A 20,459-nucleotide genomic window follows, 5' to 3' on the forward strand; every position below is an offset into this window, starting at 1 on the left:
CTGTCAAAACGAAATACGGACCCCGTTTCTCTTAAGAAAAGAGCGAACATAAAAAAGAAATCACAAGAAAGAACGGAGGAACTGGTGCAAAAAAAAAATAAAAAAAAATGACGAGAGCGAAATTAAGGATATTTTTCCCCCTCCTTGCACAAAAGATCTGAGTGTTTCCACTTTCACTTCCTCATCTTCAGCTTCTCTTTCTCTCACCAGCATGCGGCGGTGAAGAAGCCAGATTGCATGACTAAATAGTCATGTAGAGCTTACTCTATTTGATATTTATATTCCCATTGAAGTGTTCTTGTTCCTGAAGTTTTAATTGGGTACTGATAAATAAATCATCCAGTCTCTTCCTCAGCAGATGTGCGAATGAGCGTTATGCTGCATAATATCTCTCTGCTTTGCAGGTGTGTCCGCTCGCCTCATGTCACTGATGCATAGGCTGAGATGTAACCGCCCGGACCCCCGGTGAAGGAATAAATAACAAACAGAGAGCTGTGACAGCTTCTGAGATGGATTTCTCTTTGCTGCAACCTGTTTTGTATGAATGTGTTTATTTGTTATATACAGTTCAAAAAGCTAATGACGGTGACACTTCTCCCAAGCCCCTTTTAGATGTCCACTCCTTTCCATTTTTTCCAAAGACATTAGTGTCATGTCTGAAGGAGCAGGCAGGTGCTTCTCTGTAACAAATCACGATGACAATCGCGCCAGTAACAGGCCGCGTAAGGCATAAGTCCAGCCATCACATTAGGGGAAGGGTGTACCTACTGGCCGCACTTAATTTGCCATGTGATCTGCTTTTTTACACAGTCCTGAATAGTGCTGCAGCTTCCTTTACTGCAACAGTAAGCAAAGGAGAAATGACAATAGAGATGTCTTCCTACAGGTAAAGAAGATAAGGTTTTTGTCAAGTCAATATCAACTGTGTGCCACTGTCATTGCAAAGAAACTCTAGCAGTTGGAAGCATATCAGATATGAAGCCACTCTAAGCACAAATAAGAATGTGCTAGATACTGCTGGATGCTGGATACTATAAATCAGCGGAATACATTTGTATTTTTTTTTAAATTACCTTTATTTCCTAATGTTGAATATGTCTGAACATACTGATATAGAGATCTTATATTTTCCTTTTTTTGCAGGAAATGTTTGTTTAGAAGTTTCTTACAACCCAAGATTATTCATGCCACTTGACCTTAGTGTATTTTATTGGGATTTTATATGATAGACGCAGTCCATAATTGTGACCTCAGACAACCATTACATGTTTTTTTTAATTATTTTATAAAAACATCTATTTTATACTAAACTCTGAAAAGCCTGGCATATATATTTTTTCCCGTTCTGCCCACTTTACTTTCTGATAGCACTAACTAAAAAATCAATGCAACCAACTGCCTTCAGAATTCACCAGCTAAATAGAGCCCATCCTTTTGCAGTTTAATCTCTGTATATATGCAGCCATTTGGTAAAGGCCTTGGAGGTCAGAAGGTTAATATGTCACAGAATCACATTTTGCTGCATTCAGAGATGAATATTTTTTTTAATGTGTTTCCATGAGCTTTTCAAATCTCGAAACAGAGTATTTTGCCCATTCTTCTTTGTTGAATAACTCAAACTCAGTCAGATTAGATAGAGAGCATGTATAAACATCAACCGTCAGATCCTCTCCAACACTCTGAAGTGGATTTAGGTGGCTTCTGACTGTATTTCTCTAAAACATGATTAGGCTTCGTTCTAAACCAGGGAGTCAAAGGTGTGACTTGAGGGCCAGTTAGGAGCCTTGGAGACTGCATGGTACAAATTTGCCTTGCCATCACAGGCTGTACTATATGTTTTTGTTTTGGATACACAATGATTAGTGGTTCCTACTTTGTTCATTTTATTAAAATATTTCATGATTTTTTTAATGTTGAGCAGGTAAAAAAAATCCCCCCTCAAAAATTATTGCATTTTTAATAAAAATATTGAAATTTGGTTGGTAAACACTTTGGAGACCTTTGCTCTAACCATTCAGTTGGGCTCTGGCTGAAGAGTTGCCCCATTTTCAGCTCGGACTAGCTTCTCTGACCGTGCCAAAGAAAAGGTTCCTCACAACATGGTGCTGCCAATATCATATGATGAACTCTATTTACTAATTAGATAACCGTATTTTTGGGTTATAAATCGCTCTGGAATATGCCTTGTCAGTCAAAAAAATGCATCAGAAAGAGGATAAAAACATATAAGCATCATACCGAACTATACTCATTTATATAGAGATTTATTTCACACAATCCAAGACTAAAAACTGACATTTAATCTGGTAAACCAACTTATTAAAATACTTAGCTGTTCTCCAATTTGCATTGTTTGTTGTTATTTCAGCTTTTAACTGTTCTGTCATTTTTTCTTTCTTCATAGCAGGTGAACCTGGTCTGGCGTTCTGTTAGCTGTGACACCAGTCCAGGGGAGGCAGATCATCCGCTATTACCCTTTCTAACAGAAAAGATTCCTGGATCAATGTGTGCTTCTGTGCTTTTTTGTGTCTCTGCTCTTTCTTCTCTAACTCCCAGTCTGGTTCTACTGGAGGTTTCCTCCCTGTTAAAGGGGTGTTTTCCTCTCCACTGTTGCTTTATGCATGCTCAGTATGAAGGATTGCTGCAAAGGCATCAACAATGCAGACAACTATCCCTGTGGCTTCCTTCAGGAGGAGTCAATGCTGCTTGTCAAGGCTTGATGCAATCTACTGGGTATCCTTAGGTAGGAAACTTTTTGACCAATGTGTATGATTTGTTTAAATTTGACTTTGTAAAGTGTCTTGAGATGACATGTATCGTGGCACAGTGGGTAGTGCTGTTGCCATGCAGCAAGAAGGTTCTGGGTTCGACTACAACCCTGGGTTTTTCTGCATGGAGTTTGCATGTTCTCCCTGTGCATGTGTGGGTTCTCTCCGGGTACTCCGGCTTCTCCCACAGTCCAAAAACATGACTGTTAGTTTAACTGGTCTCTCTAAATTATCCTTAGGTGTGAGTGTGTGTGTGTGAATGATTGTTTGTCTCTGTGTTGCCCTGCGACAGACTGGCAACCTGTCCAGGGTGTACCCCACCTCTCACCCATTGAACATTGGAGATGGGGTCACGAGGGGTGCTGGTGCCCCTCGTGCTTTTTCCATGAGGGAAAAGCGAGTCAGAAAATGGATGGATAATTGAATTGAACTATCAGTTAAAATTGATATATGAGTTGCACCTGATTATAGGTTCCAGGATCGGCCAGTCTATGAAAAAAGTATAACTTATAGTCCAATACTTCCAAGGTTCGAAATGCATTAGTCTGGTGTCAAACTTCTCAAGTACTATGAATACTTTTGCAAAGCAATGTAAATCCATTATAAACAGTTTTACTCAAACCTTTGGAGAAATCAAGATGGTATTCTGTCCATTACAAGAATATGCCGAAAATTAGTTTTTTTCCCCCAACATGTTTCTTGCCAGTTGCAGATTGATTATAAAATTCATGTTGTAACGTATTCTTTGCTTCAAGTGTGTATGTACCAACTTTATTTTTTTTAAAAAAAACAAAAAACTGTTTTAACCTAACATTCCCATTTCTGTGTAAACAAAGAAGTTGCTCTGTGGCTGGTTTGTTGACAAAAAAAAAAAAAAATGGCATAAAGCTGACACAAAATTGCAAGGATGAGTATTCCCACTTGGGTTTTCCGACTCTGACAGTTAGAGTTGCTTTTTCAGTGAGGCTTTAAATTGCACATTTGTTTCAGAATAGAACTTTCAGGTTACAGTCAGTCAGACACGGGCTGAAAGGCAAACAAATACAAAGAAAAATACCAGTTTCTTCAAATATCCAACTGAAAAACAAGTACCTCTCTTAAAAAAGGATTTCATTTTATTAATGTGGTGTATATACAATTTTAATATTTACAATAATAAAAAATTAAAAATGAGGCAACTTTCATATTAATTAAGCCTAGTCTATCCCCCCCCCCCCCCATAAATCCAGGGTGATGTGACCCATAATTTTGATGTGGTTCAAAGATACCTGAACATTTTCTATTTCACACACTTTGATGGTGCTCTGTGTTATTGGCAGCACAACGCAAAGTGTTGGAATTAAATCCAAAATCAAAATATTGAAAACACTGAATAAACTTCAGTTTAATTCACAACAATATCTATGTATCATGAGAGTTATATCTTTCTGATTTTAATTGTCAGTTTGAGAGGAACAAACTACTGTTAACTACTGTCTGTGTGCAACATTATGGGCTTCTTCACAAACGCTTGCATACTATTGAATTCTGTTGAAACGTTCCAACCTGAACCCAAAATACAAGGTTCCTCCACCTCATCATCACAGTTTGCAGTGTAAATTACTACACACACATTTTACCTAACTGGGATTAAAAAATATGGAAATGGCTCACTGCAACAAAGTTTGAAAAAGTAATTAATTTTGATGGCATAAACTTCACCAACTTATATTAAACTGCAGCAGGAAATATAGTGAGCAGTTTAATTAGACCATTCTTGTTTCCTGGCAAATTTATAGTAAAACACTGAAGTCTGCCTGCATAAATAAATGGGCAAAAAAGTGTGTGTGTGTGTGTGTGTGTGTGTGAGTGAGTCTGCATGTGTGTCTGCTATTTCAAATACGGGTTTTAACAGCTTTGTGGCTGATGGGGCCGTATAAATGCATTTGTAAATCAATTATGACTGTTTTGCTTGTACAGAGTAGGTTCACTCTTTCACACTAAAACCAGCAAGCACATGAACGTGAATATCTACTGGAGTTCTTTGGGTCGTCACACCAGATTAGAACCTCACTGCGACATCTTAGTCCTTGCAGGTCGAGATCTTCTCTGGTGCAGATTGCCCAGTTAACAGGAGTGATAGTTACTCAACTGTTTTGAACATGCATAAAACTTCCATACAATATCAGGGGGCGGAGAGTGTGGAGGATAGTGTTGGCAGCAGTCACAATGTATAGCTGGAGAGGCTCCCGCATGTGCTGCTGTTGCTTTGTCATACGGAATCTGAAGGAGAACAGGCGACACTGGCCTCAAGCCTAAACAAGAACTTCATCATGCAAGCAGCACTTCATCACGCAAGCAGCACTTCAACTAAGGTATTGCAGGGCACTTGGTGGCATTGCTGAAGAGCTAATCACAGTCTGCTGCTGCTCTGGCTTCAATCAAAAGGATCTCTCCACGTAGTTTCAAAGAACACACAAACGTGCATACATTTGTGGCTTGAGCAACGGCATTGAGCATGCAGGTTGCACTGATGAAAAATGTGTAAAGTCCTCTCAGCCAATCTCAAACAGCTTTTGGTGGAGGCAGTGTGTTGGTGTGGGGGCTCAATCTCCCTTGTTGGAACAACAAGGCTTTTAATAAATGTTTCATTAAATTAATACAACATTTACAAACTTTGATCATCCAATCAAAACCAAACAGAAAAGAGTAATTAATAGAACAAGCTTTTTTGCATAGGCTGGGAGGATTTGACAAGTTTTTCCACAATCCAAAAACATAACTTTGCAGCTCAACCTACAAGTGGATCTCTAGTCAACCAGGGCAGAGTTGTGTGAATGTGTACATAAGTCTATATGGTTCGATGCTAAAGGGAAAGTATAGATGGCATATAGAACATTGTGAGGAGACATGGAGAGCATCTAAAGTGTGGAGAGTAGTGTGGTAAAAACTGGCGAGTACTTAAAGCAACATTATTATTGCCTTCACACTAATAAGGCTTTTTAAAGTTTCTGCAATCCGGCCACTTTCTGATAGGTAATGTAGGTTAGAGAGAGCATAGTGTAGACTTACTCTCATCTGAAGGCATCCTAACAGATCCTTTAGGCTCTGCGAGTTGTGGTGTGGGATCTTTTTGGATTGGGTTTGCTCCCCACTGATGCTGTCAGATCCCATTAGATTTGTATCTCAGAATTTAGGAGGCCAAGCAAATAACTCAGTCTCTTGTGGTGCTCTTTGAGCAAATTCTAAGCATTTTTGCAACCCCCCTGCTGTTCAAAGGGGAGGCTTCTATGGTACAGAAATACTCACACCATGTGGGTGTAAAGCGATACATGTATTTACCCATAGTAATAATCCTGTCATTAGCGATGCTATTGGAGTTCTTTCTAGGCTGAAGTTAATTAGCTATAATGAGTTATCATGGACAAATGTCTTCCTTTTGAACTCTTCCTCTTGAGTTCTTGGGTCTTCTTGTGTGTGCACCTCTCTGTGTGTAGGTAGAGTTGTAAAACACAACAGCTGAGGGGGTTATATAAAAAAGCATGTACACATGCTGTTTACTGCTGCCTCCCACCATGATTCTCTGACTTTAAACTTCCAAACACCTGGAGTCTCAGATGAAATGGCCTGCTTGTGGAAGTGGGCAGTGGTCCTCGAAAGATAAAAACCAACCTTGTTGTTAAAAGCCAAACACTGCCAAAGGGCTCTAATGAAATCTGGCTACACGCTGAGTACACCCAGGCAATGCTTATTTAACAATGAATAATAAAACAGCGCAAGCGGAGCAGTGTTGCATGTTCCCGTCAGAGGCCAGTCCTATATCGAAGAAGCTGACTGGTTACTGGATAGGCTTTTAAATACTCTCCATTGCTGAACATGGTGTTGTCAAAGCATTAGCTAAAATTGCTTATTCTTATAAAGACGGAAATCTTGTAAAAATATTCAACTATTTACAGTTTGTTGTCTTACAGAAACACAACTGAGTGTATTTTATTTAAAATGTATGAAAGAGACCAAAATAAATAAAATATGTTTTTTTTATTTTTTTACGAATAAATATCTTAAATGTGTGGTGTACATTTGTTTTCACTTTTACTCCCTGAAGAAAAATCTGATCACCTAATTAGTGGGGTCTACCTATGTGTTCTTTAAGCTTCACATGAATACAGCTGTACTGTAGAGGCTTTAGAGTTTTTTTCTTAGAAAATTATAGAACAAACATCATTATTACAATTAAGAACCACACCTGGCAAGTCAGAAATAATGTTATGGAGACGTTTAAAGAAGAGTTAGCTCATGAAACCGTTTCCCAACGAATTGTTCGATTCATGTGAAAACGGGAAGGCTGTGGCATGTAAATAAACAGGCTGGGCAGAGAGATCAATAATCAGGGAAGCAGCTAAGAGGTCTATGATAAATCTGGAGGAGCTGCAGCTTCAAGAAGAAAGCCGGTGGTGAAAGAAGGCCATGGGAAAAGCTTCATGCAGTTTGTTACAAGCAATGTAGCTGACCCGACAAATATGCCAAAGAAGGTGCTTCAGCCAGACGAGAGCAAATTATAATTTTTTAGCCAATATGTCGCTACATGCAAGCTCGGCATGAGGGATTGCTGCAAAGTCGACACAATGCAAGCGACTGTCCATTATTGCTACGTGCTCTTTCAGGAGGAGTGAATGCTGCAAGTCAGTGACTTGATGCAATCTGCTGGGTTCCCTTAAATAGAAAACTTCTTGACCAATCTGTCAGGATGATTTTATTGAACTGACTCTGTAAAGTGCCTTCAGATGACATGTGGGGTAAATTGGCACCATATGAATAAGCGGATTTTATTAGATTTTTGCTAAACACTTTGTGGGGTGAACAATTACCACACGGAATGACCCAGAATGCATCACTTACGCTGTAAAACAGTGGTGGCACCATCATGCAGAAGTTAATTGCAAGATAGGTGGCGCTCGGTACATGTGAAAACCTGTGTATCATGTTCCTCCCATTTCACTTATGTGACCCACTTTGTTTTGGTCTAACACAAAATCCTAATAAAATATAATTAAATTTGTGGTAATAATATGGCGACGTGTGAAAACTGAAACAGCATGCTCATTTAACTTTGCAAGGCACAGTAAATCAGCACTTTTGCACCTATGGCTGGAAGTTTCAGTAATTGAATTAAAAGAAAAAGAAGAAAATAGATTTAAACAAGTATCAAACCCTGCCCAATTCCTCCAACCTCAACCTCTTAAATAAAGTTCATACCACATTTGCATGGTGACACAAAGGCATGCATTGACTTCTGCTGTGACAACCTAAGTGAGTAGAAGATGATCTGTTTTCAATACTAAATAGAGCCAAGGATAAAAAATTTAGTTTAATATTTAATTTTTAATTACTGCTTTTTTCCTTTACATCTAAAATTTCTGAAATGAAACTGTGGGCAGCCTAAGAGGTCAATTCTCAATAAAGTATCCTTTGGCATATAAATATTGCAGCTTTTGATATGTTCTATGTCAGACCAAGGCTGCTTCACAATTTATTTAGTTGGCTTTAACAGATTTATGGCTCTTGCATGATGTTTGATGTCTTTAAAATGTCTGCCCCTCCTCCTGTCTTTCAAAGACACTGGTGGGGACAATGATGTAATGTTGCACCTGTAGTCAAATTTCACACTTTTTTTCCAGACTAAATGTAAGCATAAAATGAAATGTTTCACTATGGTTTTATGCATATTCTTTTGATGCTACCACCAAAACTAACACATCCCATAAACAGTTGTTGATTGAATACATATCCATGTATTGAAGTGTAACTCTGCAAACTTACTTTAAATATTCTCATTAGTACTGATATATGAATTTGCAAATTATTTTAAAACAATACATACAATAAATATTCTGTTTTAATTAATTAATTGCAATGTATGCTGTGTAAATTACGTTAGTTTATGATTTTCATCTACTTTTTGGTTCAGAAAAATCAAATAAAAATCGAAATAAAACAGTTACATCATTTATTATTACTTGTGGGTGTTCCTTAAATAACAATATTAAATGTTGATAAGAAGAGCTTTGATAAAGGAAGTTAAAGTGTATGGCTATAGCCACCCTGAAAAAAGAAGAAGATTTGGAAGAGTCCACACCTGAATAGAAGGTTAAAAAGAAAGGAAGGCTCAGCTGTGTGTTGTCCAGGGGTTCATTTCTTTTCTTCTTTTTTTGTGGGCATCGTGGCTCATCACCGGTGCCCTATCCTGTACATGCTTATTAATTTAAAATCATTTGCGGCACCTCCAGGGAGAGATAAATGCCAAGTGCAGAGACAGGGCGATAGTGAAGCCATAAAAGCTATTAGAGACCCTCCTATTCTCACCTCTTTTGTCATGACCTGCTAAAAACCTTACACTGCAGAGGTAAAGCCAAATCATGGAGGAGTAAGGTGTTTCTCTCTCTACCTCTCTACCACCCACAAAGGCAACTGTTAAGCAAAGTTGCATAGATCTCCCACTCTGCCGAAAGGGGCCACCCACCCATGTCAAAAAGCAGCTGTAAATCTTGTAAAGGCCAATGAAAGATGATAGTGGCCTCTAAAGGGCATTATCCCCCTGGGCAAAAGCATCCAGGAATAAGTTTACAGTAAATAATGGAAGAATGAAATATTTACAGAACAGAGATAAAGTTTCACAAGGCTAACTCTTGTTTTACTCACACTGAATATTCTAAAACTTTGCATTTGGAAAATCAATTTAACAATGGTACAGATTTCTGAGCCATCAACTATGAAAAGGCATTCATATAACATTGCATACTTAGCAGCACAGCATTCTTAATCCATTTTATTTCCTCCAATAATTACTCCAATAATTACTCAGCCATCTTGTCTTGTTCTGTAAATAACCTTGTAGCAAACCGTGTTTCTCTGCTAGAAAATGCAATGAAAAAGAGTTCAATACAAATACAAAAACTAAAGATATTGGCCTCATTGTGATAAATGAATAAAGATGAATACATTTTTAAACTCTTTGAAAGTACAGATGCTTATAACATCCAAACCTTCTTGCATTAGTTAGGTCTTACAATTATATGTAAAAAAATGTATCATTTGACCCAGATTAAATAAAAAAATTGAAGTGGGTTGGAGCTAAGGTGTTACATTTGCTGGTAGTGAAATGGAAATGAAAAAGGTTCATTTATCTATTGTGTGTAAGATTGATGGAAACGGGACTTCCGGTTATGGCGTCTCAGTGAAAGGGTGCATGTGCGCTTGGCTCGCCGCTAAATCCTTAAACTAATCCGTAATTAAGATCGATTTTCGCAATTTTCGCTCGTTTTGGGAACGGAAAACGCTTAGTGGGGACCATGCCTCCGAAAAACGCCAAAGTTGTCCAACATCCGACAAACACGGCTCCACGAGAGAACGCGGCTAATGTAGCTCATGCTAACGAAACATCGCCGGCTACTTCGACAGAGGCTCAAGAAGCTCCGACCAACCACGATATTCTCAGAGCAATCAACTTGCTGAAGGAAGATATGAACAAACAGTCTGCTGATATGATGAAAGCAATTCAGGATATCAAAGAGGATATACAATCGCTCACTGAGAGAACTGGGGAAACAGAAGTGCGAATCTCGCAAGTGGAGGATGACGTTACTTCCCTTCAAAGCAGAGTTAAATCACTGGAGAAAACGGTGGAGGTGCTCTGTGTTAAAGTTGCGGAGCAAGAAGATATGAGCAGGCGCTCCAACTTGAGACTGGTCGGGCTGCCTGAGAAATCCGAGGGATCGGATCTGTGTGGCTTTTTGGAGACATGGCTTCGTGAGACACTAGGTGAGGATTTCACCTCCCCCCGCTGCGTGGAGAGAGCTCACAGAATCGGGTCCCCCGGCTCTAAAACTGCAGCTTCAAGGGTTGTTATGATCAAGTTTCTAAGCTACAGAGACCGGGAAACAACTCTGAAGGCCGCCAGAAAAATGAAGGAAGTGCACTACAAAAAATACCGTGTCGCCTTTTTCCCTGATCTTTCGGCCGAGACCCGCAAGCTACAGAGGCGCTTTGATGGAGTGAAAACCCGGCTTCGAGCCCTTAAAATCCGGTATGGTATTCTGTATCCAGCTCAGCTGATCATCACACACAATGACAAGCGCCGGATCTTCAGGTCAGTGGAAGAAGCCGAGAAATACATTGATGGAATGAGCCCACAGGCAGAAAATAATTCCAAGGCATAGTCTAAGTGGAATGCTTCACTTTAGCATTGGATATAAAAGGGACGAATTCCAATGAACAATGTTGTAAGTTGGCAAATTTTTTTTTTAATGCCAAACTTGTTGGCATGGATCTTATAAGCAAGGCTTCCTTTTCCTAGTGCTCTAAAAACGTTTTGTTGATGTATGGAAGAACATGAGCACTACTGCTAAAATTTTTTTTATTGTATCTTTGTATTGTTAACAAATCTAGTGTTAAATACTGATATTTTCGGTCAAAATATTCTTGGTTCGGCCAGCCAGCCCACATATTACCTTTGTTATGCGCGTGGACTTTTACGTTACCCACTTAGTGGATGCAACGTTTCGTATAACCCAAGTTCATTGTTCAGAAGGGGTTAACACCACATTTCGTTTGGGGAAATATGTGGTGATTTGGGATGAAGGGCTCGCTATGGATACAGTTTCTTTGTTGGCTTTTCATGACTTGAATGAGAGAACAAGAAGAGACCAACGTACTATGTTTGTTTACATCTTCGAGTACACAATATATGTCTGAATGCCCGGTAATCAATATAGCTAGTTGGAATGTTAGAGGTTTGAATAAAATTGTCAAACTTAAACAAGTGATAGGCAGGATCAAACAGATGAAAATTACAATATGTTTTTTACAAGAGTCACACTTGATTGAAAGGGATATAAACAAAATAAGGTCTAGGTGGCCGGGACAGGTATTCTCTTCTAGTTTTACAACTCACGCCAGAGGAGTAATAATAATGATTCATAAATCAATTCCATTTGAACTTAAAAATAAATACCTTGACTCGGCAGGGAGATTTATCATTCTTAGTGGGACTATAATCTCTACAGTGGTCAACTTTGTATGTCTGTATGCCCCTAATGTGGACGATCCTACCTTTTACCAAAATTTGTTCTTAACCATGTCAGCTTATAATGGTCCGTTTATAATTGGTGGAGATTTCAACTGTGTTTTAGATCCAACAATGGACCGTTCAAATAGCTCTGCTATATCCCACCAACAAGCCAGGAAAACTATTGAGAACTACATGAAGGATCTCAATTTAGTGGAGGTTTGGAGACAACTTCATCCGAATAAGACAGAATACTCATGTTTATCAAGTGCCTCCAAGACCTATTCACGAATAGACTTCTTTTTGGTCTCTTCCAGTTTATTATCTACGGTTCAAAAATGCTGGTATGAAGCTATATTACTTTCTGATCATGCCCCAGCTATTTTATCAATAAAATTACCAAATTACTGCCGGCCTTCAAATCCATTTCGACTTCAAATTAAATGGTTTAAGTCTCAGGAGTTTGAGGAATTTCTTGAAGAGAAAATAACTGAGTATTTCACGTTTAACACAACCCAAACCAGTTCATCAATAAAATGGGAGGCCTTTAAGGCCTATATCAGGGGGGAAATAATAAGTTATACGGGGCATAAATCTAAACTACATCTGAATAAGCTAAAAAACCTTGAAAAACAAATCAAAGAATTACAAGAACAACTATATCATTCTAGTGACGCTGACAAATATAGGAGACTTCTTTTGCTAAAATCGGAATACAATGAGCTCACTACCAACAAAATTGCAACTAATTTACTGTGGTTAAAACAATCATATTACGATCAGGGTGAAAAGGCAGGTAAACTCTTAGCTTGGAGGCTTAAAAAGTTACAAACAAATCGGGCCATAAATTCAATCAAATTAGATAATGGTGAAAATTTGGTAGATCCAAAAAGTATAAATGATGCATTTGCAAAATATTATGAAAACTTATATACATCCCAATATCTAGATGACACAAATAAACAGAAGCAGTTTCTGGACCAACTTCAATTTCCAACTCTATCAGAAGAGAGTAAGAATACTTTGGATGAAAAGCTGAGTATTGAAGAACTTAAAATGGCCTTAAGCCATATGAATTCGGGCAAAGCACCTGGCCCCGATGGCCTTCCAATTGAACTTTACAAGAAATTTCCAGATAAACTACTGCCACATTTACTTGAAGCGTTCAATGAATCGTATGAAAAAGGCATCCTGCCCCCATCGATGCGACTGGCAACTATTTCCCTCTTGTTAAAGCCAGGTAAATCCCCAACAGAAATGGGGTCATATAGGCCCATTTCTTTAATGTCTTGTGACACAAAAATTTTGTGCAAGGCTCTGGCTCGAAGGATTGAAACTCATATTCCTAATTTAATCTCAAATGACCAAAATGGATTTGTAATTGGACGCCAAGCCTTTCACAATACCCGCCGATTATTAAATATACTATATGCAAAACAATCTGCTATGGACCATGCCTTTCTATCACTAGATGCTGAGAAAGCTTTTGACAGGATCGAATGGAGTTATCTCTTTGATGCTCTTAAGAGATTCGGACTGGGAGAAATGTATTTAAAATGGATCCGACTACTATATACGGAGCCAGTGGCTAAAATTGCAACAAACGGTCAACTTTCGACATGTATTAACCTCTGTAGATCGACACGACAGGGATGCCCCCTGTCCCCCCTCCTTTTCCTGTTTGCCATTGAGCCACTTGCCATGGCAATACGTAAATCCCCTGAGATCACCGGCATTCAGGTTGGAGAGGTGGAACACCGGTTGTCTCTTTTTGCAGATGATATTGTTTTGTTTTTAGCTAATCTGAAAGATTCTATCCAGGGTGTTGATAAAATTCTGAAGGAGTTTGGTGAATTCTCGGGTTACAAAGTTAACCAAAAGAAAAGTTCCCTATTACTGCTTAACAGAAATAACCCTCCAATACAAACACAATTTGAGTGTACCTATGAGGGCTTTACCTACTTAGGAATTAAGATCGACCCAGATTTAAGGAAAATAGTCTCTATAAACTACGACCCTTTAGTTCAGAAAATATTAGACTCCTTAGATAGATGGAGTGAGTTGCCAATTTCAATGATAGGCCGTATTAACGTCATTAAAATGTCCATCCTCCCGAAGTTCTTATACCTTTTTCAGTCCATCCCCTTACACATTCCAGCTTCCTTCTTTTCTTCATTGGATAAAGCCTTTATCAAATTTATATGGAACAATAAACGCCCCAGACTGCGACTCTCTCTTCTTTATCTGCCCTATGACCGTGGTGGGCTTAGAGTGCCAAACATTAAGATGTACTATTGGGCAGCACAGCTTTGTGCTGCCACTCGTTACTTTTGCACTGGTGACATACCCTCTTGGGTACAAATAGAGAATAACTTATTATCACTACCTTTGGCATCCTATCTTTACTCAGCAGAACCTAAATATCTTTTAAAAAACACCAAAAATCCTTTTCTCAAAAACACAATATCAGTTTGGCACCATTCCCATTTGGTTTTGGATGAGGTGTCTGAGCTCTCGTGCCTATCACCTATTTGGGGAAATAATAGATTCAAACCAGGGAGGGCAGACAGAGGGTTTAGAACATGGTTGAATAAGGGCTTAAATAAAATAGGAGACCTTTATAGTGGTGGTGTTTTGATGTCTTTTGAACAACTGGCAAATAAGTATAGTCTGCCTCGAAAGCATTTTTTTAAGTATTTACAGATTAGAAGCTTTGTATACAAATCACTGAAATCTACTGCTGAACCTCCACTCTCTACCATAGAAAATATAGTCACTCATCACAATCAGAGTGGGGGCTTACTCTCCAAACTTTATAATAGCTTACTTTTAGCCTTGAAAGAAAATAGTCTCTCATATTTGCAAGCATGGAAAAAAGATTTGCAATCTGATATCTCTGAGGATGATTGGAATAACTCATGTCTACTAGCACAAACGCAAACTATTAACACAAGGTTTAGACTGTTACAATATAAGTGGTTGTTTAGGACATATATCACACCTGTAAAACTTCACCATTTCAATTCAAATATCCCTGATGTATGTGTTAAATGTAATACAGACAAGGGTACTCTTTTCCATTGTATGTGGCAATGTATAGAACTTCAAACTTTTTGGAAGGAGGTTATTGTGTTCACCTCTCGTTTGATTCAACAGGATATTTCAGTGGACAGTAAACTTTGCCTACTGCACATTTTTCCGGATGGACTTAAAGTACCTTCAAAGAGAAAGAAACTTGTGAATTTTTGCCTTTTGCAGGCTAAACATTTGATAGCTTTGAAATGGAAGAACCCGGAAAGACCAAAGATAAATGAATGGCTTAAACTACTGAGCTACAACCTGGCAATGGAAAAACTGACTTATATAACAAAAGGAAAACTTGAAGACTTTAATGACATTTGGTCTCCCTTCTTGTATTTTGTCGAACAAGTTGACGTATCATCTTAATTTTTTTTTCCTGGATAGATAGCGAGCCCTGGGGTTTAGTGTGTTTTTCTTTATTATTCATGGGGTGGGGGGAGGGACGGTATTGTGTTAAATTTTAATGATATTTTTCTTTTCCTTTTTTTTTCTCATGTTCTTTTCCTGTATGTCTATATTTCAAAAAATTCTAATAAAAATATATATAAAAAAAAAAAAAAAAAAAGATTGATGGAAACAACAAAAAAATATAGGGTTATGGGAGTATCACATGATCTGTCAGTGTAAACACTTTTTCTGAAAGCACCACTAAGCAAGATGCATCACACCATTAAGACCAAGGAGCTCTCCAAACAAGTCAGGGACAAAGTTGTTGAAAAGTACAAGTCGTGGCAGGGGGATTATATGAAAATATCTAAATCTTTGATTACCTCCCAGAGCACCATCAAATCCATCATCTTCAGATGGAAAGTGCATGGTACCACAACAAACCTGCTAATAAGAGAGGCAGCTCAGAAACCAAAGGTAACCCTGAAGGAGTTGCAGAGATTCACAGCAGACACTGGAGGATTTGTCCATAGGACCAAAATAAGGACTAAAAACAAGGATAATTATTAGGAAGCTCTGTCAATTTTTTGTCTACCGTAAACAAAACAGAAAATTTCACAGCACAACGGTTGCTTCATGCCCAGGTTCCTGTGTCACTCTAAAGTAGAAGTCTCAAGTTGTGACAATGTAGTGGATACACCGTTGTGAAGCTCCTCTGCAGATAGCAACTGATAGAAACACAGACCTAATGTTCCATCTACATCAAATACTTACCTTTGTGTGAGAACAAGTTTTCTACAAAACATCATAGGAAAACTCTGGTGTTATAAAACACAACTGTCCATTTTACAGCATTTGTTGCTTTATAATGTCATTTTTTATTGACAGATCATTAAAAAATAAAATTTCACATTGTTTATGGTAGAGAAATACATCTTGCACATTAAAATGATACACAGTTTATAGTTTTTCATTTCAGATAAATACTTGACCTACAGACATTTTAAATACAACATTACAAAATAATCTTTGAGTAACAAATTTGGCCTAAATACAAATTAAATATAGGCTTAAAAGCAACCTCAGGATCAACCAGAAAGAAAAACATGTTGTGATATGTGCTTTGAAATAAAACGAACAGAGTTTGAAGGGATCCCGTTTGTAGTATAAATTCTTATGCATTCAAGCAATGCAGACCGTTAACTACCTGGATATATTGTATGACCAGGTTTGCCATCAAATTTATTTTATCTTCCCTGATTGCCGTGGTCATGTTCCAAGATGACAATGCCAGAATTCATTGGGCGTCAGATTGTGAAAGAGTGGTTCATGAAGCATGAGACATAATTTTCACACATAGATTGGCCTCCATCAGGAACATTTGTGACGCGCTAGAGGAAATTTTGAACAACAGACTGACTGATTCCAAAGAGATTTCTTCAACAAATATTACTTATAACACAACACTTCTGTGGTGTCTAATAATGAATGCATATCTTCAGCTACACTCTCGTTTTCATAGAGCCTTCATTTTTTCTAGAATCATCCATTGAAAGCTGTATTAAAAAGATTGAAATCACATAAATTGAATGCTATCTGATAAGTATTATAATACATATAAATTCCTAACTTTTCTTTTACATTTAAGACATGCATATACAGGCGCATCTCCAGTTTGAATATCATAAAAAACAATTTTGTTGAAATGCCTGTGTTAAATGGATGCATTCATGATTTTACAATAGATGGTTTATCTAATGATTTTGATGAGTAGGGTTTAAGACAGGGGTGTCCAAACTTTTCTGCACAAGGGCCAAAATTGTCAGGTCAAAAGACTTGACAATTTAGTTTTGACCAGGAGGGCTAAAACATTGATAATAAAAGATAAAAAATAACCATAAAATTATGCTATGATTTTTTTTCCTGCTCAACAAAATATGATAATTTTAATGAAACAAAATAGTACGATTCTCTTTTGGAAAGGCATGCATAAATCATTGTAGATCCAAAGCTAAAAGCAGGTTTTGCTCATTCGCCTTATTAAAAGATGGTCACCCAGTTTTGCTAACAATTTGGGCTTGGTTGAAGAAAGAAAAGATTATGTTTGGTCGCACAATCTAAGAACAAGATTTCGGTCAGTATTTCTTTTGAAAACACTTGCTGTATTTAGCTAATTGTAATAAATTAATTCAAAACAGATTTGAATGCACAAATGTCTGCATTTAAGTTAAATTCCTCATAGACAAGTGGTCCTATTTACTATGAAATTAAAGAAAATGAAATAAAAAGAAAAGGTGTGGTTATTAAATGATGAATACCTTGTGTTGCACCAAACATTTCCAGTTGTAAGATTTCAACCAGTCTGTAAATAATTTTACCCTAATTTAAAAAATAAAAATTTTCCATCTGCATCACCCATCTGTGCTGGTGAACCAAGTCTTTCTTCAAATGCAGTAGGGTAGGGGTTGGGGACAAAATTAATCCAGGGGCCACAAATGGCTCCCGGGCTGCACTTTAGACGTGCCTGACTTAAGGCTTAAAGGGGCTATGACATTTTTCTGAGGTTTTGGGGGAGGAAGTTGGAGCAGCGAGCACATGACACAGTCTCAGATCAGCCTCCCTGTGTTGGCTTGAACACGAGGCAGACGCCACCGAAGCCGTGGAGCACAAATATTCCCATATTCAACCTCAAACTAACTTCACAGCAGTTACTGAAAAGGGGAGCTGAAATGTTTGAAGGTGCTCTAAAATGCATGAAGTTTCCACTCACATGTAGGATGAGAGAAACACCGAACAGTTTTATGGGAGTTTACTGAAGACTGTTTCCCATGGAGGAATCCAAGTCTGGGGTTTCCAACAAACGGATAAAAATAAAAAAAATATGAAAACTTCTGCACCAACACTGATGGTGGTGAACACAACGCTGTCATTACGCTTTAGTTTATTTAATTTCTAAATGCTGTTAAATGTAAGGAAGGTGTTTTTGTAACTGAGAAATCTGGCTGACTGACGACGACCGTGGCTGACACTTTGACCGCGGCGGAGAGACTGAGACAGGATACACACATAAACACACACACACACACACAGCTTCTCTTGGCAGGTTTGTTGTGGTGCCATAGGCTTTCCATTTGAAGATGATAGATTTGATGGTGCTTAGAGGGAACCTCATAGATTTTCATATTTTTTTATAACTCCACCCTAACTTGTACTTCTCAACAGCTTTGTCCCTGACTGGTTTGGAAACCTCGTTGGTCTTCATGGTGTGTTGCCTCTTCCTTAGTGGTGTTGCAGCCTCTGGGACCTTTCAGGAAAAGTAAGTTTATACAGACAGGTCATGTGTCATGTGAATTCCTGACAGATAACGGAGGAGGGCTTGCTGTCATGCAGTAGTGCCACGGCGCTGGTGAGAAATGCCCCATTGACAAGAAAGGCTTTTATTTGTGACATAACGGAGAACGCTCGGATGAAGGAGTATGTGTGAATGAGGGGATAGACTGCATCTAGGTGGACTTCATTTCCCTAATTGTGCAACTTTGATGGTCACTGGTTGCATCAGAACTTTTCTGGGGCTTCACAGCAAAGGTGGATGGATACATATGCATATGCCAACATTTAGGCTGTTGTTTTTTAACAAATACTTGTCTTATTTCACTTCACCAACTTGGACTATTTTGTCAAGATCCATCACATAAAGAAAAATTAGAAAAAGGTTAAATCACAAGTTGGAATGTAAGAAAATAGGGAAAAAGCCAGGCGGGGAGAATAGATTTAAAATGCTGTACTTTTATCATAAGTTGTAATGACACATTTAGAAATAAAGCAATTACAAGCTAAGACAAAAAAATAAATGACTTGGTTACAGCTGCTGTCTCCAAAACCCCTTTGGGCACTAAAATAAAAACTGTGAGACCACTGTCCTGAGACTCCAACACATTTCTAATTCATCACGTCGGCAGTAAAATCTCTCCAAAAATATTTTTTCTTTCTTTTTTCATTCCCTCCTAGATTTATATTGCACCTCGGCTTTTTCTTCACACTTCAAAAACTTGTGTTTCATGTTTATTTTTAGGGGGCATAAGCAACAGAAAAGCTTTAAGCGCTCAGATGAAAACAACTGGCCATAAAGTGCTCAGAGAATGAATAAACCATCTTCAATGTAATCCGTGGCTTGTCATGGAACTTTGAGAGAGCTGACTGAAACCCCCAAATCCCATTAAGTCTTTGTGGGAAAAATGGCTGACATTTTGTGGTCTAATTAAAGATTTTCCGCAATGAATTGGTGAATAGTTAATAATAATTACCAGCTGGCATGGGAGGTTGCAAGTGGGATATGACCACATCACTTGTCTGGCCGTCTAGCTTTTCTTTACTTTTAATCGTACATGTGAAACTCTCAGCTATAAGAGCAAAAAGTGATAAATCTAACACCTCGCTGATATATTATTATTCATAATATGGCTATGTTTCATTTTTCTCTGAACTTAAATTATTCAAATTGTACAAAGTGTCACTGTATGCTGTGCATAAATCAAATTAATGCAGCCATTAATTTATCAATTGTTATCCTAATCAGCCGTTTTTAGCCACATTGCGCCGTGTGGCTGTGGTGACGCCGACTTTGTTTGTGTAGCTGTTCATGCAATCATGCAGTCCCTCTGTTTCCTGCTCATTTGCATTTTCTCCAAATGTCTCCAAGCAACAAAGTACGAGAGGAGGGGCTGGACGGGCCTCAAACATCTCGCCAGCAACCCCCCTTGGATGCTCTTTTCTCTCATGTCCATCCCTCCACCAGCTCTTTTCTCCCACTCTGCTGTCAGAGCACATCCTTAGAAACCACCCGGGTGTCACCATACTTCTTCCTCCAAAGACACAGGGAGGGCAGACACTCTTTTAATCATCTTTTCTCGCCTCTATACTTCTTCTCGGCGGTCAGAGTAACAAAAGCTGTCACACAGAGTCATGTCGTCTCCCAGTGATCATAACGGATAATTACCCTCCCCCCGGGACTCCAGTCCAGCCTCGTCTCTCCCGCAAGCGCAGTTTCACTGCGAGTCCACAGCACTTGTGAAATGGCTGTGTCTCAGTAACAAGCTCTGGGTGGCAGTGATTCAGTCAGAGATAGAGCAAAGTCAGCCCAAGTAAAAGTACATCAGCCTTCAACCCCTATTCACCGTTTT

This window comes from Fundulus heteroclitus, chromosome 23 (assembly GCF_011125445.2).
Source record: "Fundulus heteroclitus isolate FHET01 chromosome 23, MU-UCD_Fhet_4.1, whole genome shotgun sequence".
NCBI classification, from domain to species: domain Eukaryota; kingdom Metazoa; phylum Chordata; class Actinopteri; order Cyprinodontiformes; family Fundulidae; genus Fundulus; species Fundulus heteroclitus.